This window comes from Phoxinus phoxinus (assembly GCF_949152265.1).
Source record: "Phoxinus phoxinus genome assembly, chromosome: 1".
NCBI classification, from domain to species: domain Eukaryota; kingdom Metazoa; phylum Chordata; class Actinopteri; order Cypriniformes; family Leuciscidae; genus Phoxinus; species Phoxinus phoxinus.
Window position 1 is genome coordinate 25899473 of NC_136876.1, and position 27596 is coordinate 25927068.

At 36.8% G+C, this 27596-nt stretch overlaps 1 protein-coding gene across 9 annotated transcripts in view; it reads right to left on the minus strand.

Moving 5' to 3' along the window:
* rbfox1 (RNA binding fox-1 homolog 1) overlaps positions 1–27596 on the minus strand; it is a 295182-nt gene that overhangs the window by 153102 nt on the left and 114484 nt on the right. The gene's annotated exons all lie outside the window — the stretch shown is intronic.

Genomic DNA, 27596 nt, shown 5'->3' on the forward strand with positions numbered 1-27596 from the left:
AAAAGAAGCAACGAAAATCAGGGCACCACTAGGTTTTCTTGTAGGGTAGGAATTGTATTATTTCGAGCCGCTGACCTTAATGATGGCTCACTTGTTTTGGTAGCACTTTCCTTTCAGCCACTGGCCCCTCGTTAAGAGAAGCTTCTCAATAGCTCTGGGGCACACAGCATGTTTCTGGAGTCAGAACGCTGGCATACATTTTTAAATATAGTCCTGTGCTGCTGAAATCTGAAATTCAAACCATTTCATTTTTTTCTTCTATGTTATTTTTTAACAAGGACTGACATTCCCGTTTTGTGTTTTTATATTGTGTCATTATATCGTTAAGGTTGTCAATTGATTAAAAACATTCAAGTAATTCATTTTAATACAATTACTTTCTTGATATGCTCATCATGTAATGCCAGGTACAGTATTTTTAAATGTCAGTATTTGCTGATTATTTGAGACATGGCAGAGGAGTCAATCACTGAAGAGACATTACAAAAGGTGAGACTAGAAATACATATATTGTTTGTTTCTAGGTATACATGGGCGAAATTCTGGCTGATAACAAACGTGAATTTATTGTTGATTACTGTGTTGAGTGGCCAACATTAAAAACATAAAAAATCATTTTATATCATCATTATGGCTGTCAATTAAAGCAATTTAAGTAATTTCTCAATTTTCAAGTAGCCTAATGATAAAAATATTCTGTACTATTTTGAATAAACAAAACACTCTTAACAGTACCAGAGTAGAATAAATGACATATATACACATAATACAAACATAATTTATTCTGCTGTGTTATATAATTATTAGTGTGTTTTAATTAAAATACTACTGAATATTTTATCATTGTTAAATAAGAACTTTTTTTATAATCAGTTGACAGCCATTATATTTTGATATATGATATTACTTTTAATATGTTTAATATTAGCCACACACACACACACACACACACACACACACACACACACACACACACACACACACACACACACACACACACACACACACACACACACACACACACACACACACACTTTAAAACATATTTTATATATATATATATATAAAATATCTAATCTCTGATACAGGTAAATTGTAAGTAATTGGGGAATATATATATAAGCATGCATAATGGTAAGGGGACATTATTTAATGTAATAAAAACAATTGTGTGTTCATTAAAAAAAAACTTTTTAGGTATACTTCATTAACAAATGTAATTATTATTATATGAAGTAAATCCTATGTGTTGAGTGGAGTCTGATTGCTCACAGGGTGTAAATTGTTTCAAGTTCCCTTTTCAGGGCTTCTCAGGCACACACGATTCCACAAAAGCCGCGGCATACTGCGTGGAGATGGGCTCAAACCGCTCAGAAGAGGCTCTTGTTCGGTAATGATACTTGCCAGATGAAATCAAGGGGAAAACCAACAATAGTAGCGCAAACAGCCCTCCTCCGTATGAAAGGACAAAAGGACTCTCGAAGGGCTTGCTTATCCTTTACCTCTAATGGTCTGCTTCCCTCCTTTTCACTCAGAATACACACTCTCTCTCTCTCTCTCTCTCTCTCTGGCTTACGTAGAGTACTTGAGAGAGACAGACAGAGATGGAGGGTAATACTGAACTGTTGCGGCACAGAAATTGCAGGATGGAGAGCTAAAGAAAGAGGGAGTGAGAGAGAGCAGGCCTAATTCAGTCCCTCAATGAGCTCTATAGGTCTTACACATGCAGCGGAAAAAGCAGAATGAAAAAAATGTCAATAAGTAGCACTCTGCTGAGTACAAGCGGCAGAACACGGCCGAGCAGAATGACTTTATTAAGCTGACACAGAAGACTGCGCTCAGCCGGACCGATGGATAACGTTAGAGGGGGAAGAGAGCAAGACAGAGAGGAAGAAAGCATAACAGAAAACCAGAAACTAAACAAAGGAAAGTCGGTACTGTGCTACGATTGAAAATCAATCCCCTGATAAATCTGTGAAAACTTCACCAGACCCCCAGAGATGGAATTAAGGGTACCTTTACACAACAATGATGTACTAAAAACAAAAAAGTTTTTCCTTTGGGTTTCTCACGTACAGACGACAACATTGTCAAAACGATCCCCATTCACACGGATCCGCGGAAACGACTTAACAACACTGCATTATGCTGCCAGGCCAGTAGTTGGCGATGTTACTTTGTAAAGAAACACTACGTGCCTATAGACTGAACACAGAATGCACATGCGCATGATGTTACCAATTTCACATTTTTGATTTTTTGTAGTTTACATGGAGACGATAACGTTATTGTTTTCAAAAACATCTGTTTTTAAAGTTTGCCTTTTCAGGGCCTCAAAATGCCATTGTCGTGCAAATGACTGGCCAAAACACATTAAAAGTTTTCTATTTCTAGTTGAAAATTGTGTTGCGTAAAAGGCACAGGCATTCCAACAGACATAATAAAATAATAGATAATATAACAATGACACTAAGATAATTTGATTATATAATTAAAAGTAACACTTTCTGCAAAGTCTGTATATAGAATATAGCAGAAATGTTTTCCAAATACCTTTTAATAAACATTATAATTTCAAATTGTTTCTTGTAAATTAACATCTCAGTTTATTTTAGAAGGAGAATATGATGTTATTTTAGAACAATTACAATTTTACAATTTTAGTCACTGTTCTTTTTAACATCAACCAACCAACCAACCAACCAACCAACCAACCAACCAACCAACCAACCAACCAACCAACCAACCAACCAACCAACCAACCAACCAACCAATCAATCAATCAATCATTCTTAAATATTCCAATTAAACTTTTACAAGTTAAGACTGTCATTATTTAAAATAATTTACACACACACAAAATGATTTATGAGAACATTAAATTGATAATTTGATAAAGCATTACACATGTAGGGTTCATAGAAAGTGTTATGGGATAAATCTACAGCCATATCTTTCACCACTTATAGCAGGAAGCACTGGAGTCACAGAATCATAACATGCTCCGGGGGATAAAACGCCCATAATATACAGCGATCCACTGATGTTAGAATAAAGATAAGCCCAAAATTGACGCCTGCGGTTCTCTATACAGTGAAAATGCAGCACTTTATTTCAATTAAAGCTATTGATGTTAGATCAAAGGTAATGCTAATAAAATGCTAATGGCATCTGTATTAGAAAAGCCATTTCAGTCCCTCTAAGCATTGATGAATACATTTCTAAAATGTTTGGCGGAGAGAGAGAGAGAGAGAGAGAGAGAGAGAGAGAGAGAGAGAGAGAGAGAGAGAGAGAGAGAGAGAGAGAGAGAGAGAGAGAGAGAGAGAGAGAGAGAGAGAGAGAGAGAGAGAGAAAGCTATAGGTACTGCTAATTTATGCGCCGCTCTGAGGAATAATGAGAAAGGAGGGTGGGTGAAGAAAGTGAGAGCTGAGCCAGCAGAAATTCCCAATGCTGCAGTAGCCCTACTGAATCCTGCACTTTCACAACACTAAGCTTATCAGAGAGAGTGGAGGGGAAGAGGCAGCCAGATCTAAGCCTTTTAAGACGCTTCATCAATATTAGAATATCTGGACTGGCAGGGCCTTCGTACCTTTAGGTGCACAGTTACAGACTTTTGAGGACATCAGAGAGAAGTCTAGGGTTTGAGGCTGATGTGGCCAAAGCTGTTGAGAGGAAACATGCCCTTATGTGCCAGAGAAATAAGCACGCAGCCATCTTCAGAATTTTGTGTTTGAACTTCTGTTTTTGTGGTAGTCCTGTATATTTCTATGGCATCGCTGTCGAAGAGTAATTAGCTGAAGTGGATTTACTTTTTGTAGAGTTAACGCAAGTTAGATACCATTGTAATGTTTGAAGCGGATGTCATAAATGTATGAGGTTCATTCATAAATTCGTAGGATCTTACCTTCATGCTGTGGAAATATAAGACGGAACACAACGAGTGCAGCGCTGAAAAGGGGCGGGGATACATAAGGTGCCCGCAATTCCTCTACGCTGAAGGAATGCGACTAAAGCAGAACATTCATCCTTATGCACTTTACTATAAAGGGTCATAACATCCATAGTCGTTTAAGGGGATAATTCGCCCAAATGTTCAGATTACTGCTCATCAATATAGTTTTTTCAGTGACCAATAATCGGATAGATTGTTTTGAGGCGAAAAACAAAATGATATGAATGAATAAGCAACTGCCTTTTATAACATTTTGTGAGATCACCCTTAAAAACATACACCCTAACAACATTTAAAATTGTCCCTACACTCCCATGTGAATATCATCAGAAAACAACAACAACAACAACATGGCCATATCAATTCACCCATTCATCACTTTGTATGATCCCATTATTCTGGATCATTAAAAAGGAAGAGAATATAGCCATTTGATTAAAAAAAGATAGCCACACCAAGGTGATTATTATAGTGACATCATTTGTATCTTAACATTAAGGTACAAATAGTGCTTCCTCATTGTCAATCCAAACGTGTACAAGAGCAAGGGTTCTCTCTTGCAATATTGAGTTTGGGGCTTAAAAGCAAAATGATGCTGTCGATACAACAGGCAGGGTAAAAAAAAAAAAAAAGGAGGGAGGGAGAAAGAGAGAGAGGCTGAATTCAGCGCTCATTAATCTATAGACCTTCATCAGCCCGGACTGCAGGTTCACATAGCCTTCCCTGACATCTTCTCAAAAGAGATCACACTCACTGATGCATCCTGCTTTGTTCTTGCTGATCCACCACAATTACCCCAACTCCTCTCCTAGGCTCAGTTTGAACAAAATGGCAAAACAGAGGCCAATTTGCTTGCTACTACCCTCCCCCCAAACACACATTCAAGCACTAGCACAGAAACATGCGCTGGGACTTCTGGGACCTTAAATGATCCCCCTCGTCAATTGAACAATGTTTCTTATGTATACAGCTGTTAAACTGCTTGACTGTATGCTGAGGTTAATACCAATCCAACAACTTGCACATGCAGTTGCTGGATTGTTTGAGGGAGAGCGACATCTTTTGTTTCCAAACGGCCTGATTTTACTTGATTTGCTTGATATAGAAGAGCACAGGGGTAATTAGAACACGTTGCTCATTGATTCAGAAAATTTTTAGCCTAAAAGTTTGCAAATTTACTTTAAAAGAGTCATTTTACACATGAAATGCTCACCAAGACTGCATTTATTTGATCAGAAAAACAGTAAACACACACAGACAGACAGACAGACAGACACACACACACACACACACACACACACACACACACACACACACACACACACACACACACACACACACACACACACACACACACACACACACACACACACACAGAGTAAAACGGAAGCTATAGTAAAAATAGTTAACAATGAAGAAGCTCTATAATGTCAGTAATTACATGTTATGGGTACATATCAAATGTTTGTCAATTCAAATAATACCCTTGATTATTAGACATGCTAAATTATGAATGACGGGGTAAAATAGTGAAATCAAACTAACAACAAAGCTATGGATAATGGATAAATTATTAAATATTACTACCACATACTAAACAAAAGGGGGGAGAGTGCACATCTTTAAGGAGAGATAACTTAACTCTGTTTTATGACTCATAAATTATTGTAAAATTAATCACAAACCAAAAGACAAAAATTTCTTAAGGGAGATTTTTACTTAATGGGTCAAAACAGACTTTTTTAAAAAAAACATTTGTGTCAATTGTAACTGCAACTGTACATTATATTGGGAAGAGGTAGAGAGGTAGACCACTCACACATCCTGAAATGCTCACTGTGAGTCTGCAACCGTGTGTTATTAGCAAAATTACATGCATTACAATTATCTCTCCCCTACTTTATTGATATGCGGTCATGGGCAAATATTCACATTTATTTACTTTTGTTAGATGAGGTTTCTTTAAAGAAAGAACAGGATTAAAAAAACAAATAAACAAACAAACAAAACCGTAAGAGACGAGCAGTATTGTCTCCAACATTTCATCTCAACGGGACCCAAATCATTCTTGTATGCAGGACAACCTTTACCTCCATTTTGGACAACTGGTTTTACACAGTGAGAATGAACCATACTCTGACGTTTAATTGAGGCTCTGATCCCCCAAACACTTAAAGGGGAGCTTGAGGATTAGTCGCCCTTCATGAGCCTGTTCCCCTCACTCCGCATGGCTCCAGATACTTTATTTTGACAGGCTGAGCAGAGAAATACCAGCACAGAATACATCAAGTTCTCAATTATTGGATTATCTCAAAGTGATATCATTACCACAGAACATTCTCTCCAATCATTGATTGCATTTTTTCAATTTATTTCACGATTAATGCAAGTAGCCTGACCGAACAATTGTCTGATGAGTTCTGGAACCCCATCAATATATTCTCCTGGCCCACATGAGCAGTCTGTGTGTTTTATAGCTCGGGTAAAAAACATCTCTCATCCCTCCCGTCTCGTGCCTCTCAATTATTCTAAAGGGCTACCAATCTCATCTAGCAGGTAGATAGACCATGTGAATGAGAATTACAATTTTAAATGCAAATACACTGAACTGAATGCTATTTTATCACATGTCAAGGGAAGCTGCTTCGGAAAATGCTAATGCAGTTTGTCTTGTGTCCAGGCAAGCAGCTCACTTTCACAAGTGCCTTGATCAAGCAGTCGTTCTGTTTACCGCAGGAAATCTCATTAGTTAGTTTTATATTAACACAATATCACAGTTAAGTGGACATGTGGTGGATTTCACACCATTTCTACTTTGGTTTGAGCAAATGTTGGACATTAAACTAGCAAGTTATTAAGAAATATTACATGCTTCCTTACTCAAATTGAAATTTAGGTTTTCTACAGGTTTTCTTGAGAACATTGTTTTTAATTGGCTATAATTTAGTATATAAACATATTTGGGACACATTTTTCTCAAGAATGTATCCTTTATTCAAAAAGGATACATTAAATTGATCAAAAGTGACACTAAAAAATATTTATATTTCAAATAAATGCTTTCTATTCATCAAAATTCATTGTACCACAGTTTCCACAAACATTAAGCCACTGCAGGGTTCGAAAGTAAGGACTGCTCGATGGCCCGGGGGCCAGCGTGAAAGACACTTATCTTTTGAACGTTTTTAAGTCTAGTATAATAGAAACATTTAAATAATTTTAACCATTCAAATTCAAGTACAAAAATATGCAAAAGAGAACTCATTTGAGTAAACACTTCTGTGCACAGAGAAAACAGCTCGCGAGTAGGCTACTGAATCGAGTTTCACATCTTCTTGCGTTTGAATGGAAAAATACACACAACAAAGCATGCCAAAATGCTCTTGATCTTGACTGAACAACTTTTGTAACTTCAACAAGGATTAATCGATATTTAATTTATACAGTGAAGACTATGCAGAGTTTTTTTATGTTTGATTATTCAATTTCTGTACCTGAATAGAGTTAGACTTATCTGAAAAAACCTGAAGCAGTGTTTATTTAATTAATTTGTATCTTTGTTCTGTTTTAGTTTTGTTTTTTTGCGCTGTTGCTGGTACAAACATGTTTACTTATTTTATTACTGAAGACTCAAGTCATATCAGTTAGGCTAGTAGTTTTTGTATCAAAATTGGAATCAATCGAATATTGTGAAATTTCCCGGGTATATAACATTTTGGTGGCTTATTTATTAGAATACTATGTTACACGGGTCAAAACAACAACAATATAATTATTAATTTATATTTTTTTGGTGAGTCAAGTGAAAACTTTGGCAGGCCAAGTAAAAATTTGAACCACTGTCCCAACCAGTACAAAAAAGTCCTTAGCGTAAAGCCCTGCACAGTTTTCAAACACTGATAATAAGAAATACCAATGTTTCTTGAGAAGCAAATCATCATATTAGAAGGATTTCTGAAGGATCATGTGACACTGAAGACTGGAGTAATGATGCTGAAAATTCAGCTTTGACATCACAGGAATAAATTACATTTAAAAATGTATTCAAATAGAAAACTGTTATTTTAAATTATAATAATATTTCACAATATTGTGTTGTTTTTATTGTATTTTGTATTGCATTTAGTATTTGTATTCCGTGGTGAGAATTAGAGACTTTTTCCCCCCAAAAACATTACAATTCAGACCTTCCCTAAACTTCTGAATGTCAGAGTGTGAGTGTGTATATACCTACACGTATAACCTGTGTGACACTTAACTTCACAGTATGATACAGTTTTCTGATAATTCATTCTTGATTAGGGTGGTTCTGCTTTGTCAGAACGGTATTATTTAGTAACAGGTTTTCCTCATTGATGGCTACAGGTGCTAATTACAATGGTAAATCATTTATGCAGAGGCAGACAAATGGATGGCCGGGCACTGAGAGGCTGGTGGAAAGGTCTCAGTTACAAACGATGCGAGATAAATCATCTGCTCGCCATTTTCACACACATCATGCAATTATGCACTCAACACATGATATCTGCTTAATCTAGTTCATTTAGGTGATACATCGCAGAAACAACATCAATGAGTGAACGAGCCATGGCGTGGTCAGTGTCGGCATCCTGCAGAGAATAACTTGTTTTAGCAATTCCGTATCGAATGCGATGCCTATAATGCAGTGAATTATATTCTATATGGACTGTTCTGGTGTGAGCAGGCAGCGGAGATACAACCGGCGAGTTCAGGCACACGCACTTCCCATAACTCAGACGAGAACAGCTTTCCGGAGGAAAGAAGAACTGCTGCTATGGCACAGCTTGGAGACTTCAGGATTTATTTGCCGTTTTCTCCATCAATTATCCCATTTCTGTTGCCGTCAAATCTACATGGATTGTGCCAAACTTTTAAAATGATTAGAATGGCACAGCACCATCAAAGACACTAAGAAACCATCCAAAATGCAATAAGCCTCAGAGCCAGGAGATGCCAACGCAAAAGATCCTGTCAGAGCATCTGAGCTATTCACCACTTAAACTGGATCAAACGGTAATGATGTTAGGATGGAGCATATATAAAATACCGACCCTGCCTTCACTTGTGTTACTTGTCAGTGGTACTTTTTATTATAATACATATTCAACTTGACAACAATTATTTAGGGCATCTACATAAACACTGAAAAAAATGGTGTAGGATTTACTTTGAAACAGTTTTCACTCAGAAATTGTTAGTGAGCAAGTAACAGTGAATTAAACATGAAATTTTGAGGTATAAAGACGGGAATAGTATTTTCTTAAAAGGTAAATCTCCAATAATCTGTTTTATTTACAATTCAGATTTTTTTTACAGTGTAGTTATTGGAAATATGCTAATTGTTCTATGTGTATGTATTGCACAAATTATCGTACAAAAAAAAATATATATATTGCAATATATATTGCAATGTCAAAAAATGTGGAAATCTAGACTTATAAAATCTCAATACAATCAAACATATGCCCCACAACAAATATCAATAAAGCCTCCCACAAATTAACCTTGCAAACAAAATACTTTAATTTACTTTGCATCACTCATGTTTAAAAATTTCACACATAAAATTAGTGATTAGATTTTCATTAAAACATGCAAAAACAAAAGTTGCCTTTTGATTAAAGGATGATGTACTAAATAAAGCTGTTTTGAAAAACTTGTAAAAAAAATCTTTAAAATAAAAATAAAAAGCTATACAAATAAAAGTGACTTGATTTAACCAACCGAACACACGGATTCAAAACCTGACTAACATCCAGACTTTCGAAGACCATTTCTAATGGAAAACAATCACTAGATGCGAGAGCGCCATCTAAGAAATCCTAACCTCTCTCTCCTTTTCCTGCTCTCGCTGTCACCATTTATTTATGCGTATAAGACGAAGAGGAATGTTTCTCGAGAAGAACCCTTGATTAAAAGAGGAAGTAGAAATAATGATTAGTTGGGGTTTGGTCAATGCCAGGAGATTTAGATGTTTACAAAGGTGTCCACAGCAGCCAGATATGCGATCACTTACCAACACAGATAGAAAGCGCTTTCCCGGAAGGAGTAATTTCATAGCACTCATTTATTCATTACGTCCATTGCAACCTCTTAAGTGCATCCAAAGCTTTTTAGGCCAAGCAATGAATTGCGCTGGCAGTCACATGGCATCAGCATCGTTCAGTAATTCTGCCGGGTTACTGTGAGCCGCGGTCAAACACAAGGAAGGCTTCAGAGATTGGTGCCGCAGTTTCACTTCCAGCCAATGAGCACAGGCAATGACTTATGGAGCAATTTGCATGACATTTGGAATGGATTGGAGGAAAGGAGCATTAACATTTCGTGATGCATTTCCTGCCATGAGTTCACCAGTTTTTTTTTTTTTTTACGCCATAGCACATGCTCACTCACTCACTCACTCACACACCCATAACGTGATGCGCAATAAGGTTGATGCAAGCCTTGGTTGTCAGGGAAGTGTTACATGGCTGAGCCTCATCCTCTCTGGAGGCAACTTTGCAGAGCCTCAAATTCAGCCATTGAGGCCCACTGCTGTCCACTGTTATGCTTGAGAGGGAAAATCAAGAAACATTTGGTTCTCCCTACGCCCCTCTCCCCTTTTTACTCCTGGAAATCCCACTTAAGAGAAACCACCATAAAAGACTCAATTTAGTCTTAAAGGTCAAATATCCAGTCACCACTGAGGAGGCTAATTAAGTGGCCTTCAAAGCTCTGAGAGTCCATCTGAATAGATAATATAACTGATTTGGCACGGGAGCTCCTTTGCACATAGAAAAAATTACTACTACCTAGTTTGCATGCTACTGGCATTAACTGTTCTCAATGGAATGCATCTTATGTTAAGCAAACATAATTATCATACTATCTGCCCGTTTTATATCAGAAAGAAAGAAAAACGAATTGTATGTATATATATATATATATATATATATATATATATATATATATATATATATATATAAGCAGTATTTGTTATTCAATGGCATGGATGTAGACCTAACTTCATACACAACAAAGATAAAATAAAATGAAAGCCCTTAGGGCAATTTCAGTTTGTAGAACCATTGATCCACAACATATAGATCCATGCAGGTCTGTTGTCTCTCCACACACTGTGAGCAGGGAAAAATACTCTGAAAATACCAATAATTTAAAGTAGTAAAAGGTACAATATGCAATATTTTCTGCCGCTAGAGGGTGCTACTTTCCAAACAACAACAACGGCGTAGCTTGATGACGATGTGAAGGAGCGTGGAATGATGGGAACTGTTGTTTTTAACTCCACCGTGGATGTAAATCAGTCAGACGGGAATTGAAAAATCATGTTCATGGATGAGGTAAAGTTCTATTTTTATAAATGTTGCGTCTAATGACATGCTTTTATTTAATTAAAATGAATTAACCGCAAGAAAAATAAGGTTTAATACTAAATTGGTTATTATAGATGTTACTGTATTTGTCTAATTCATTGTTGTGATAACGCTGCGCAGTTTTACGTGTTCTAAACAATTGTTGTAAAAGTACATTCGAACATACCCACATCATTTTCCAAAAAACTGATTAATCTTTATGTATAACACATGCTGTATTTATTTACATGGTCATAAACACCAGACGTGATAAACAATGTCAATAAACTAAACACAAGCCTAAAGCAAAAATAATTTCCTTACATAAACATAACTATTACCGAATGCTACATTTTGGAATATATCAAATTGACCCGTACGGGACTTGTCTTTGTCGACAGAACCAGCTGCAATCGGTAAAGAATAATTGTGTTCCATAACAACTGCTCGAAACAAGCTAACGTTTGTTGCTTGATAGACGCTACAACTACAACTTCCGCATTTGTCCAGGACTCCACGCAGTACGAGCTGAATCCGAGGGTGATGCGGATATGATGCCATTGACTGGCGACTCTCCCAGCTCACCCCTGCTCACACGCCCCGTTTCCTTGGTTAAAATCGCAATTTTCTCACGATTTGTAAATAGTTGGAAACATTTGAGATATTGTAAGTAATCAACTTAACAAAATATATAACACTGACCTTGTGATTTTGGGATATTTTAATGCAAAAATATTACATATTGTACCTTTAACTAGAAAAATAGTTAACTACGCTACAAGCTGCTTACTACATTTATTTATTTGTGTATTTATTTATTTAAAGGATGGTAATATCTATCTAAATATAAAATTTGACTCATTTTGAGCTTTTTTTCTGAACAGGCTAATTTCTGAACCAATCAATTTCTTAAAATGAATAAAATAAATATAAACAAATATGACAGGGCAACCGACTTGGCTGTAAAGCTGAGTGCAATACAATATTATTAAAACTAGCATTTTGTTACACTGCATCAGTGTTGTTATTCTAGTATTATTTATATGATATTATGTTATTTATTAAAATTTCGAATTAGTTTTCACATGTCATCAGTAGATCACGCGCAGAACTTTCCACTATCATCTGCACTTTTATGGGATTGCGCTCTTACACAAATTTGCACTGTTTATTAAATCTGGCCCTTAAACTTTTAAAAATGCATCTCTAGACCTTGCGCTTTTTTTGTTCCACTGTCCTGTGTCTCACATTTTTAACAACAAAAACACATTCTGTGTGAAACCAGCCCTTACTCTGTTTTGAATAGCTGCCCTACTGACTGTCATGGTACTAAAAATGCAGTTAGCTATGTTAAGTTAGCAAACTCTCTACACCGTGTATTACGCCACACCTTTAGCTTCACACTGGCATTTGCCGCAGCGCACAGAAATTCTCAGAGAAGACATCCTCCCTCTAGAGCAGCGTTCTCTCCACCTCTCACCACACTGCTCTTTAGTGTCCGGATTGTCCATGTTGCCATTTGGCCGACCGACCTGAGCCTGTCTCCTGCGGTAGGGGTGCGGCTCTTCGCTGGGCCGTAGGGGCTCAATTAACTGCAGAACAATGGTCGCACTTCTGCCTCCCGCAGCAAAGCTGCCAAAGCAGGAATGTGGGCTCTTTAATCTCTCTACCCTGGGCAGGCATTTACGCTGCTGCAGACTCCAGGACCCACGCATGCTCCTCCAGATACCACGCAATGTACGCTATTACACATTAAAATCCATGTGTGGAATTCTTGTAAAACATGCCCGCTGTCTATGCACAAACCGGAGGCTTGGATCGCCTATTTAAAATCAGATATGAGTATTGATTCTATTGATCGTGTCATTGAATCTTAAACATAAATACGGCAGGGCTACTTTATTGAATAGTGCAAGAGCACAGCGATGACAAATCATCTATATGGGCTTCGCTTTTTTCTGTGTCATAAAATGCATGACAAAAGGGATCGTGGTTAATTACAGGGATATCTGCTGATGCTGTGTGTTTTCTGAGAAGGCTCGGTTTCTGCTACATTTGCGCTGGCAGATGATGTCATAAAGAACAAGTGTGGTGCTGGCAGTGGCAGGTGATGTCATAAAGAACCTGTGTGGTAGGCTGTAGTGGGTGTCAGCTTTTCTGCTGGTAGGAGTCTTAGAAAGCGATTTCTGACAAGGCTGCAAGTCTGTTTCTGGACACAAACACAAAAGCTTGGATTTGGAAGGTGGAAAAACTCTCACTCCGTGCCTAGCATTGCTACTAGAGTGCTGATATATATTTAATAGCTCACAAAATCCTCCGCACATCCACAGTTCCGGAAGCCAGGGGTCACTTTCAGTCGCATCAGCGATGATCTCCACATCTGAAATGTACAATGCAGCCAGGGTGAGGGGTTAGCAGATCACACAGTATGCTGTTTGCTGATTTATCACGCTTTTTCCACAATCAAATTTTCCTGCTTTGTACGCCAAAAAATAAATACCACGAATCGGCCAGTTGCTGTTCAACCATTCGCTGTAGCCAGCATTCAATCACCTATAAAGAACATCTCCATAAAAAAAAAATCAGCCTCGCCACATCCATCCTCATCTCCGTATAATGACAATTTAATCTCCACACCTTGCTTTCTTTAATGTTTCCCCATCATAAAATCAGCTTCAGTGTGTGAGAACTCCTGAAGCGGCATAAAGCTAACATGATGGTGGGACGCACGTGCTTGTGACCCTAATTAAGAATCAGAAATCACCACCCCATTCCAGCCTGTGCATCTCCAATGATACCAAACTTAATATTCCATAAAAGAGCTCCACGTGACTTGCCGTCATCCCTGTACCCTCGATATGTATGTCATCCTGCTTTTTATTTAAGAAGTCAATATACCATTGTACGACAGTAGACATTTCAGAAACAAATTATGCTCACCGCTGGATGAGCCTCTCTTTTTCAATTCTTTATTGATTGTACCAGCTCATAAAAAAAGAACGGAGGGGTGCAGGCGCTAGGAATTGAAAAAGGGTGGACTGCTGACTGGGACTATTTTCTTTTGTCTGGATAATAAAAATGCTACTTCAGGACTTAGAAGGTTAAGTTCTAATGAGCATTTTGGATTGCGTGCGCCCATTTAATGGCCTCATAAAGCAATACTTTGCTTGGCTAATAGAAGCAAGCTCACATGCGAAAATTCCCAGCTTCTTTTTGTTAAGAGCTGCAAAAGTGCACCATGTGGGACTGATAAATAATTCGAAGACCAGGAATATGCCACAATCATAAGACTCATTTGCTCGGGTGGCCCATCAATTTTTAGAGCATTATCTTGTTAATGATGATCAGTGGGTGATGTTTCAGTGGGTTTCTGAAGAATGTCTGTGCAAAATAACAAATCATACTGGTCAAAACCCAGATGATTTGTAAGATTTCTTTTAAAGGATATGGATGAGTTTCCTAAAGCGGGAAGAGCTCATTATCAGAATGGCTCCTACCTGTGCTTGCGCTATAGGGTTTGTCAGTTAGGTTCAACAAGAGTGTTGTGGGCAGGACAGCTCTATAACTGTATGGAGCATATGCAGAAATGTAAGGCTGAGCTGATACACCATTAAAGTTTAAATCAGGAGCCTGTGACATGCAATCAATCCCCCAGCCAAGCCGCCCTCCACCTCCATCTGCCACAATCTTGCAATTAAATTGTCAAAATATTTAGTGCAAAAACTGATGCGTAAGAGCCTATGTATCGTGACATTCTGCTCTGCTGACGTGGTGCATTAATAACCGTGAGAAAGTTTTGGTTTGCCGCAAGGAATACTTTACACAGTACTTCCTCTCCGGTTCAAATGACTCATCATAATGGGGATTTACTCTTAGCAGCATTAGATTTGGAGAGGGCCACAGCAGATGTATTGAGGTGGAAGGCATTGTGTCTTGATACACCAGGATTATGCCAAGGCTTACCACACTGGAGAGGGAAAAAAGACCCTTCACTTGCATTTGCCTGGAGGAATAGATGCAGAAATCAGTAAATCAATAGGTCTGGATGACGTTAATGAAAACAAAGATCAAAACAAGCTGCATTTGAGGAATTGCACTAATAAAATATCATCTCTGCCCCACACAGGCAAACAAGCAAGATATATAGCCTATGTTTCAATTATCTGCTAGATGTACTTAAAATCGATTGAATATTTATGATGATGATTTTTCAAGTAGATTTGCATTTCCTGAAGGAAATACCAGCGCTTGCAGCGCAGCAAAAGAATAGAGTTGAGGTTTTACTGCAGGTAGTTGATGTTTTGGGTTTTGGTTCTGCATAGTGAAATGTCGAATTTCCATTGTCATGACACCAATCACATAAAGGCAGCTATAAATTATAAAATTGAAGGAAAGGGAGAGTACTGTAGATCAATTGCAATTTAGTACACAAAAAGCACAATGACATCAATGTTATCATTTTGAATGCTGAATATTGTATCAATGTGTCACGAGCATGACTTGTTTAGTTTGGTTTTCATTGTCTCCATGTTTTGCCAGTTCGATAATTCATTGTCATGGTTTGTAATTAGTTCCACACCAGTTCCGTTCTCCATTGATTACTCCCTGTGTTTATAAGCCCTTGGTTTTCTCAGTTCAGTGTTCTCCATTGTTTATGTTAAATGTAGTTGCCTTGTTGATTTTCTACTGCATATTATCCTGGTTTATCAAAAAGACTTTTTGAATACCGTTTCTGTTCATCTACACGTAACACAATGTAAGTCAACAGGATATTTTAAACTTCAAATTTCCACAAGTGAGGCTGTAAAAAAGAAAACGCAAAAGGCGGCAAGACAAATCACTATCCATATAACACAATGATCATTTCTGCAGTATCTATTACATTTTGAATGCTCAATATTCTATCAATGTAAGTCAAATCAATGTATTATTATTTCCTAACTTTGATTTAAAAAAAAAATTAATTACGGTATACATTTTCAACATTATGGGACTGTAAACGTTAAAATATATGCAAAGAATGTAAGACCAAGCACAAACAATTCTGTACAAATTGCATAAATAAATGTAGCTTTAAAAAATTATATCAAGCAATTTGTGATATTTTCAATATATAATCTTACATTTCTTAAAATGTTTACACTAAAAAATAAAACATTTAAGACTCAAATTATCCAAAAGACTATAGAGAATGGAGTGTGTATGGGTAAGTAATGTATCAATTGTATCATACATAGCAGCAGGGTGCCTTGCAAGCACTTTTATAAAAGGCAAGCATTGTAATGACTATTATAAAATGAACAAAAAAAGCCATTTATAAAAAGCTGACCATATTCATCTCTGAAATGGGGAAAAAATGGAAACTAATATGATTTAAAGTCAGAATCAAAAACACACTCTTTAGGGTTTTAGGGTTGTTCAAGAGCCTTCCATCAGTCGACAGCCAGTTCATCCCCCAGAAGCTCCTGCCACTGAAATATGTCGATGCAGGTATGAAGAATGCAGGGTAAGATTTTTGAGTTGTCTGCAAGAGATAGCACATTCTCTTAGAAGGCCAGCAGATAGAAGATCAATATTCCCACACAACTTTCTTGTGATTCATTTTTAATGGCCAGAGGAACTTCTCCCTTATAAAATGTAAATGGCTTTAATGTTAAATGCAAAGGGAATGACACATTGATCAGTCATCCGTTCCACTTGCTTTTCAGCAGATGGTGACCAGCAGAGTTGCTTGATGACATCTCTCTCTCCCTCCTCCCTTCTGAGACCCTCAAAGTGCTTTTGACAACTTTCAGCTCCTCCCCACAGCCACCCAAAAGAGGCTATTCCCTCTCTCCAACCACATCACACGCACCTCTACAGCTATGCTACAGGTAACGGTGAGTTTGGCTGAAGTGGGTGCATCTGTCTGAAGAAAAGAGATGGATCTTCTCCAGCTCCAAATTTATTCTGTGAAGGCTGCTTGGAATCCAAAGTTCCCATCAAACTACAGTGTCTGTTCAATGAAACCACAACAGATAATGTTCCTTTTCTAAATTCCCACGTGACAAGTAGTAAGAAAAAATATACGACGGGCCGTAGAATTATTCGAAAATGTGGCCACGACACTCAGTGCATGTGCATTATTTTTCTAATAATTCAACAGCCTGTCGTCAATTATTACACTTATACTACGGTTACCACACCTCAAAACATTGTTCAGATGATGTATTTCAAGACATTTGTCAGATTTTTGTCCTTAAAATGCTCTTGTGTATAGGACCAATTTCTTACACATCTAATCCTAAATCTCCTTTTGCTAATTCCAAAATGTAATTTTAGAGCTAGTAACTGAAGCTTGAGCCATTGATAGAGAGAGAGAGAGAGAGAGAGAGAGAGAGAGAGAGAGAGAGAGAGAGAGAGAGAGATTAAGCGTGAATTACCCCGAGTCTCAATAGTGTTCGGCAGCAGCGTCTCTACTAATAGCGAAACTGTACGTTTATCTGCTCCAGGAACAGTGCCGTTATTACCTTGCTAGTGAGAAATGTCATGTAGCTTTTAAGTTGTTAAAAAATGTTACTGTTAAAATTGTCAGAGCAGTGCGAGTGTGTGTCCATGCTGTGAGTGTGTGTCCATGCTGTATGTGTGTGCGTTTGAGTGCAAGAGAGAATGGGAGAAAGAGAGTATGCACTTTCCATACTTAATAAAAACTTAATTTTGTGGTTAAAAACATGGAAATAGTTTACTATATTTATATGCTTGGTCAGTGTCATTGTGGGTTTTGGTTCTTTTGTTGTTATAGGCTGAAATAGCCTTTGAAATAACTGAAATAATTTGGCGAAATTATATGCAATGCGGTCAAGATCTTCCTGGAACTACTTTAGCCGTGCGTTTCCCTGAAAATAATTGCACACCTTAGAACGTTCGTCAACCAATCAGATTCAAGCATTCAGCAGCCCCTCAATTTAATATTATTTAATCTATTCATTTTAAGTAAGTATAGTATTTATTGAAAAAAAAAGTATCTTTAAGCTGGTCTTTCTTTAAATTGAACAAAATCTCCTAAGTTAAACTTTCAGCACATTTCTTTAGAGGGGTTGAAACAATTGGGCAATTCCCCTATAAGTATCTTGACCTAAACTGCACAGTCAAAACAAGATTTCCCAAGTGATATTTTTGTCAGGATGACAGTTGAATATGTTCGAATCATGGGGTATAACAAAAGATTTCGGAGTACCCATAATTTCTGGGCTTGTACATCTGCTTTCGTAGGGGCACACAAAGATCCCAAATGATGTATCCTTGTCAACAAAAATAACAGCTTTGGCATTTAAGCCTTTTTACAGTACCCAAAACGGTTGTTAAATCTGACCTATAGTGAGTTACCACTAGTAAGGTGCAGAATCCAAAATGTATTGATTTTACGTCCATTCCTTCTGAGAGGGGCCACATGAGAATATCCCAGCTCTTACAGCCAAAAGATAAATAAAGTCCTAATGATTTCCCAGTAAAACCAGAGGAATTGACAGTAATTGACGAGAGCTCAGTTTAGATTTGCTCAAAAATCTCTTCGAAAATATTCAATTTAAACTGAGGGCTCAATAATACAGATGGTCCGTGTGAAAGAACAAAACTAGTCACAAGTAGCACAGGTATATTTGTGGATATAGCCAACAATACATTGTATGGGTCAAAATTATCGATTTTTCTTTAATGCCAAAAGTCATAAGAATATTAAGTAAAGATCATGTTCCATGAAAATATTTTGTAAATGTCCTATAAATAAAACATTTATTTTTGCGAGCACAATCGCGAACATGGACAACTTTAAAGGCGGTTTTCTCAATGTTACGATTTTTGCACCAATCGCACCCTCAGATTCCAGATTTTCAATCTTCAATCTCAGGTTGTATCTCGACCAAATATGCCCTATCCTATCTGCCCTGATCTAACAAACCATACATCAATGAAAAGCTTATTTATTCAGCTTTCAGATTATGAATATATCTCAATTTAAAAAAAAAATTACTCATGTGACTGGTTTTGTGGTCCAGGGTAACATATACATTTTGTTTTCTGTGATGTATCGAATTCAGCAGATACTAAACAAATCAGTAATATTTAATAGTGTACGATCATTTTCCAGCAAAATGTTTTTTTTTTTTTTTACTCATACATACAGTATAATCATGTCACTATAAGTAACTTATAGACACTTTTCTGCATTTTTTCGGTCAGTGGAAAAAAAATTGTTGAGAGCTGCAAGGGTTAATGAAATGCATAAAAAGGTTGCCAGGTTTATGCCTAAAACTGTAACATTCACATTTAAACAATTACATACCGTCTGCAAGCATCAGCAATTGACCCTTTTCATATTTCCGGGTTACTCGGAAGCAGACGTTGCCATAGTTGGGTAAAATTCTATTGCGCTAAATGAAAGAATGCATTAAATATATTTTTTGTGTTCCCAATTGCTCAAATAGCAACAGAAAAACTCCACAACAGTGTTTTCACAGAGATTGATAACGGCAGTCAGAAGAGACAAAGTATTAAAAACACCCTCACAGCAACGTTAACTAGTTTCTTGCAATTTGATGCAAAGGTAATATTATACTAAGTATAGTATATGACTATCAATGTCAAATGGAAAAGTTAGCTCAAGAGTTAAAAGTTACCATAATGAAAATAACAGAACATAATAATAAGTCTCCAACATACTTTGAAATGTGCATGGCTATAAAGGAGACCAGGGCAACTTGCCTCATGTTTTACTCGAGTAAATATTTATTGGGGTTTGTTTTTGTAATACAAAACTTTATATTTTCTACAAAAAAGCTATTGAAAATTTCCAAAACTGACTGAACACCTGTATCAGGGCATGTTGTCACAAATGGGGTAAATCACCATAGAACCTGCCATTAAACAGCCTTATAGAATTATAAAATATAAACAGTGAAACTATCATCAAAAACATCAAATATTTCATCTAACATGTAAAATGTACATGTCTAAAATGTAAAAGGTTACATGAGAAAATGGCAGTTGTTTTGGCCAACAAACATTGCAATTAATAAACTGCAAAATAGTAAAATTTCCCCATTCGTGGAATTGCACTAAACCCCACGTCACAACTATTCCCGATCTCCTCTATGCAGTACGTACCACCAGCCGGTGTAAACCCAAAACATTTAGACCAAATTCCAGCATTCATCACCCCATTCTTACCCCTCACAGGTGACTCACCAAACCATTAGGTACCTGATCCCCCAGCATCCGGGGAACATGATGTATCTGCTGTCTCTGTTCAGTTAATGAAAAAGAGCGGCCTGTCCCTTAAAACGCATGCTGGTGGGCATAATTGGATTGCAACTCGCCTGCAGTTTAGCCTCCTGCTTAAAGCCCTACTCCACGACAGAATGCAGAAATAAGTGTGTGCTTTACGCTCTATATTAGTTCGATTCATTCCGGGAGTTTGGTCTTATTGGGAAAGAGGCACTACAAAGGCATCGGCCTATGGAGTCGTCGAGCTACATAAGAAAAGCAGGTTATTCCACAAGCTTGACAGAGACTGTGTTAATTAATATAAACCTAAATAAAGGCAGAGAGGAGGATAATCTAATGGGTTTCAGAGGGATATTATGTTTATTCTAAGCACAGAGGATGCAAAACCCCAGAGACGCACAGGTACGCGTAGTTATAGACAGAGACAGATGGATCACAGAGGCGCTCAGAAATTAGAACGGGGCCGGAGACAGAGGCCCACTGCAGTTCCGAAGCTCTAAACGCGGAGATGCCGCGAGAAAGACCACAAGCTCGTGTGCTGCCTTTAAAGAACACGTGAGGGATTACTGTACGCTGCATCCTGTTCTGTACATTCATCAATTCACGCAGGGGAAAGCAAAGAAATGACAGACAAATATATTATGATGTCAAACATCAAAGATTCTCTGCATAATTCCATCGGAATTCTGCTTATAAGTACGGGATGAATTATTACAGCCTGAATTATATGATTCCTCAGCATGTTTCCCACAAGAGGTGGATACATGTATATATATATATATATATATATATTTCTGTCTCTTTCCATAAATAGGGTACAAAATAGGTCCTGACACTCTTTAAAAGCATTGATAGGATAAAGAAGTTAAAGCAAAATAATCAAAATTATTAATTTATGAATAAAATAAAATATGCCAGAATAGGTAACAGAATTGTAGCGTCACTCAGCAGGGAAAAACCTAGTTATTTAGTAGCTTACATTTAGCAGAGAAAAAATATCTGTTTGAAAATCCACAACAGGGATACATACAAAATATGGAGTACAGATATATTATGTAGCTACAGTACATTACACTATATTACAACATATCTACTTGATCTCATAATAATATAATATAATATACAAGTATAATATACAATATATATATATATATATTGTTACATGGCGATCTAGAATGTGTTAAAACAAAACCGTTGTGCTTTGTGTTGGTTCATTAGTACAGGCATGGACAAGATTTCACTTCTTTAATGTCATAGCAAAACATCAAATCACTCTGTGCAATAAACTCTAATCAAATTACAGATTTCAATATCTGTCCCTAAATGATTAAAAACATGTAAAAGAAGATTAACCGCGAGAAACCGTGAAAATTAACATTCCAAGAAAGATGCAAATTCCATTTGGATACATCATTCATCATTTGGGCAAACTCAGAAATATGTGCGTGGTGTGCACTTGCTACTACAATCTGATTATGCCCAATAAATTCTGAAAACACTGAGGCAATATTAATCTTGTGGAACAATACTGTTTCAAATGCAGATTCCTGTAGATATTTTCTCTCTGCTAGTGGATATCATGCAGTTTTATGAGAATGTGTAATCGTCACTGTATTGCACTTACGTATGCTATACAGAAATTACAAGAATACATTTTTATAAGTAGAATAACTGCTTTTAAACCAATCCATTTCTGCAACTCCAACACTAAAGAAAAGTTTGTATTTTAAAGTTAAATAAACATCCTTGCCATATCTGAAAAAATGCTGTGCAGTTCTATATGGCAAACAAAAAATTAAAATATTGTGACTGATATATTCAAGTTAAGATAGACTTCATTCATATGTGCATATACACTGAATCTGTACAATTACTCATATACTTTATTGTCTTGATATTGAATGGTATCATGTTTCAAGTAGAGCTGCATGATTCCGGATAAATTGAGAACAGACAACTAAACAAAATAACATGCAATTTACTAAAGGTTCTGACAAAATGTTGATTGTTGAAGTCTTTTAAAAACGTAAATATATTTAATTAAAAAAATAGCTTTGAATGAACGATTCAATGACTCACTCATAAAGACTTCACTTGTCTCATTTCTGGATGAATCAGCATTTTTTTTTAAAGAATCTCTTGAATGATTCAATGACAAATACATTTTTAACACACACTTGTTTACACACTTGTTGCCACCTGGTGGTGCAATGATGTAATCGATACAATCATTATTTAAAGGGCACCTATTATGGAATTTTGAAATTTACCTTTCATGTAGTGTGTAACATAGATCTAAGTGAACAAAAACATCCTGCAAAGTTTGAAATATGAAAGTGCACCGTATATAAAGTTATTGTCTTTCAAAAGTGAGAGTCGACTCTGAGTCATTTTTATGAATCGTTAGAAGACCGAAGCTTTTTCTCTGACTAGATGACGTCAACTTGTCAAGTTATTTGAATACGATACGCCCACTTATTGCGCTCCAAGGCCAGCAGGGAAAATATCATGGCGACGAGATTCTGTGTTCTGAAGTGCGACTCAAAAGCCAACTTTTTTCATCTGCCCAAGGAGGAGCATTTGAAGACTAAGTGGCTACAATTCATATATACAACTATACCACAGAAGTATAGTCCGAGCCTTGTGCTTTGTTCGCGTCATTTTGAGGACGATTGCTTTTTAAATGCAATCAAACTTGGATTCGCGAGGGCTGATATTGAAGGAAGGTTCAGTTCCAAGTGTATTTGCATCAGCTTCCTCCTCCGTATCACAACCTGTAAGTGTTATTAATAATTGTTGCTTTTATGTTTTATGTAGCATGCTTAATAATTATTTTGTTTGTTGTGTAAGCACCGTTTAGCTTCTAGGTCTTCAATGACAATTGTATTGAGATATGTGAAGTGTTTGTCGTTGTTTTCGGAGTTGTCTAAAGAATAGAGTAATACCTCGTAGTAACGTAACTGCATTTTTTTTTTTGTAAAAACGTTATGTTTATGCATCGGGCTAATGCAAACAAAGACTGATTGTGCTTTTACAATATGAACTCTGGGCTATGCTCGCTAACATAACATTAAATTCTTTATCTTATTTTTAGTTTTTTACTACAAACTATAAAGCAGTGGACTATAATCATTATTATAATACAATTTAATTGATAAAAGCATCATTGCACTCCGTGTTAAAAATAAGTATTATCTCTGTAAACACTGCTGGGTCATCTGACCAATCAACGCAGATTAGCGTCGCGCAAAGGAGGGGTTTGAAAAACGAGTCGTTGAACGAATCATTTGGGAGTCGGTGAGCAAATCAGGTAAAAATAAATGCATATTATACGAAAACAAAAGTGTTTTTTGTCATTGCATGCATGTAAAACTGTTGTTGGGGACTCCCACAACAACATTAGGAACATTTTAAATGTCATAATAGGTGCCCTTTAAAGTGCTGTGTTATTTAAAAAAAGTAATTTACTCTATTTTGATCGCAACCGAAGACAAAATTTTTTATATCTGAACTATGAACTTTTATCCCATAACATATGTAATGATATGAATATATAACACAGAAATAACGATACTGTGTGGTAGACTATTTGTGAATCTGTTTCATACCTACACATGAAAACTGCAGTCTCTGGGTCAGCAGTTTTGAATGTTCCACTGTGATTTTGTCAAAGGTTTAATAGACACAGGCAAATTGTTGTATGTTATCTGAATGAGATTCTGGGTACTCAAAGTGCTTTACATATATGGAAGGGAGAATCTCCTCAACCACCATCAATGCGCAACCTTGGGGTTAATGCCTTTTAAAGACCCTGGAAAAAGGCCAATTTAAGCCTGGGTTAAAGATCACTCAAAAATGAAAATTCTGTATTTTCAATATAATAAAAGTGAACGCAGACTGGCCAAAAAAGCATCTTAAAGTACTATAAATAGGGCTCATGTGAGTCTTTTTGAACTCATTCTCAGCTTTGTTTAAGAAAAAGACAGGAAGATAGGTCGTCATTCACTTGGCTTGACAGCCATCCTACTGCTGAGTCATTAATACTTTGTTCCATATATGGATCTTTACAAAAAACTGGTAGGTTCAATTTAAAAAAAAATTTGTCTAAATGTAAAACAGTCCAACACCTAGAACAAGATAACCCAATATTACAATATATTTACCCATGGTTAAGAATGAGGTCTGAAAAATCCAACATAGGCCAGAACTTCAATTTTGCAAAACTCAGAAAACAAGAAAAAAAATTCTAAAAGAAAATAACACTTTCCCGCAGAAATATAAACCTTCATTTTTACCTTAAAAACTTGTATTCCTTTCAACACAAATTATGATTATATGGGCAGATGTGAATTAATAAAAAAGTATTCTTGCACTATGTTATGACCTATGCATGACTTTTCTAATGTATTAAACTTGCTTAGCTCACCTGGTACAGCACTGCATGAAACACAAGTCACGATAAAAGAGCTTGTAGAAGCAAGCTAAAAAGGCACGGTTGCATTAGAAAATGCGTTATGTCCTTTAGTGCTTTTGTTAACACTATCAGTAGGGTTTATTGTAATGTACAATATTTTCATATGCTACAGAGCATTAACCTTTTAATTTAATTTCCAAACTGCCACAATATGTACAACAACCAATGTAATAAAACGTTGCCAGATTCAAGTTAATCTGTTTCGATAAAACTGAACACACTTTTAGCACCGTGCAATGAACATTCCACTTTGAAAAGTGCAAGAAGCAACTTAATATAATTGCAGAAAGGCACATTGTTCCATTGAGCCGGGTTTGGAAAAGTCCATTTGGAGGAGTGTACTGTACAGGTATATTTACGTAATAAGTGAAAAAGAGGCTATGTTTCTTTTCATAGAAAAAAAAAAAATCTATGTAAAATTTTTTTATTCTTTTCAACCTCCTTTTTTTTTTTGGTTCTTCCTTCCCATCACCTTCTTCCTCTACATTAGTGTTTCCCCTAGCATTTTAATGGCGGTGTTATTTCAAAAACTCAACCTACAAAAGGAAACATAATTAGACTAGGATTTCTAATTAGCTTGCCCTTCTTAGAATTGGATTCGGCTGCCTCTCCACACCCATTACGATGCGTAAGCTGAAAAAATGTCATCTCAATTTAAGAGGTAACGTCAGCAACTTGCACTTCTTAGAGGCAGAGTAACGTTTTGCAAACCTCTCCCTTTGTTCTCTGACAGGTTTATTGGCAGGACTTTGACATGTTTAATCCTATCAGGAGATGGGCACATTGGGGATTGAGTCTGTTTTATCTGCGAGGCAAGGAATCCCCACCCCGTTACGAGTCGGCGCCTGATCATCGTGGGGCCTCAGAGCTGTCATACTCGCAAGTTGCATCCTCATGCACAGGAAATAAATAAATAAATATTTCATGATCCATCTTGGTCAGGATCAAGGTAATCTCATATCTTTCTTTCTCTCTCTGGATGTAAGCTGAGAGAACAATGGGAAATCAAAGTGAGCTGAAGTTGATTCACCTTGTGTCTTTCAGAGGAGAGAAAACTAGGTCTATATTTGTTATCCTTCTTTAACCTTTATACTTGTTCAAACTTTGCTTTTTAAGACCCCATGAAGTCGCTTTGTGAGTGCAGATTTCTCTCCTGCATTTTCCGATTGAATGCGGCAGGTTTTTCAACATTTTGGAGATAGCTGACCTCAAAGCTTAACGCTAATCTTGCCATCTTTAAGCTATTGGATGCCTGCTGTACAACATTAGTGGTTTAAGTGGTCAAACTCTTGCCAGGCATGTGTCAAAAACAGCATCCTGAACAGCTGGATCACTCTCTGGTGTGGGAGCTGCTTGAAATCTGCAACGGGTGGTAAAAACAGCAATGCAATCAAGGAAGACCGACAGTATCAGGTAAAAATCCCACTCGCCCGTCCCATAGTGTACTCACAGCCATACCATCTGGAAGAAGGTTAAGTACTATTAAAGCCAAAACAACCCAACTAAAAAGCTGTTTTATCCCACAAGCTGTCAAGACTGCTCAATAACTCCACCTGACAACCCTCAAATGGACTGTCCATCCTCAACTCAAGCACTAATGCTACACAAACCCCAGATTATACTTCTTTCTTTGCTTCACTGCAATCCTTTCAGTGAGGTAGAACTTTTTGTATCTTTCACAGCACCCATTGTCATCACTACTGTATATCACCGTTAGAATTGCTTTTTAGCCATTTTATAATACATCATATGGGCAGTTGAAGTAGTTGTGAGCGTCCTGCGGTGTGATATCCTACTTCATCTAAAGCCATTTAGATTAACTGCATTTAGCTAATTATTTTATAATGATATGCATGCAGCTTTAAAGACATCATACTAACTGAGAATCTGCATGCAATTTGTACTTTAAAAAAATAATTTTCCACACCGCATGATCATTTAAAATGAACTATTGAAGGCAAAACGTAAAAACTGAGAGCGAGAGAGAGAGAGAGAGAGAGAGAGAGAGAGAGAGAGAGAGAGAGAGAGAGAGAGAGAGAGAGAGAGAGAGAGAGAGAGAGAGAGAGAGAGAGAGAGAGAGAGAGAGAGAGAGAGAGAGAGAGAGAGAGAGAGAGAGAGAGAGAGAGAGAGAGAGAGAGAGAGCTTTTGTTTTGTTTCTTTCACACCTTTTTCTTTTTTACAAATATCCTGTGACTTCTAAGAAAAGATGCAACAGATGCTATGGAAAATGTTGTGGGTCGTCTTAAAGTAGTCTTTATAAAAAAATCTTGGCTTAGTAGTTTATTATTAGCCATTTGCATCTATTTGATTTGATTTAAATAATCAAATTATTAAATGCATTTATTGAAATTGATTAGAATTAGCATACATCTGTTCATTGTGAGAACAATTAAAGGTATTCAGTTAAACATGGCCAAAATAACGCTAGCTGTAAGCAAGCATTTGTTATAAGACTCAATGTACTGATGTACATTTGCTGAATACTGAATGATATGAGACAAATAATTGACTAATTGGATAATATTTTTTGTGGTA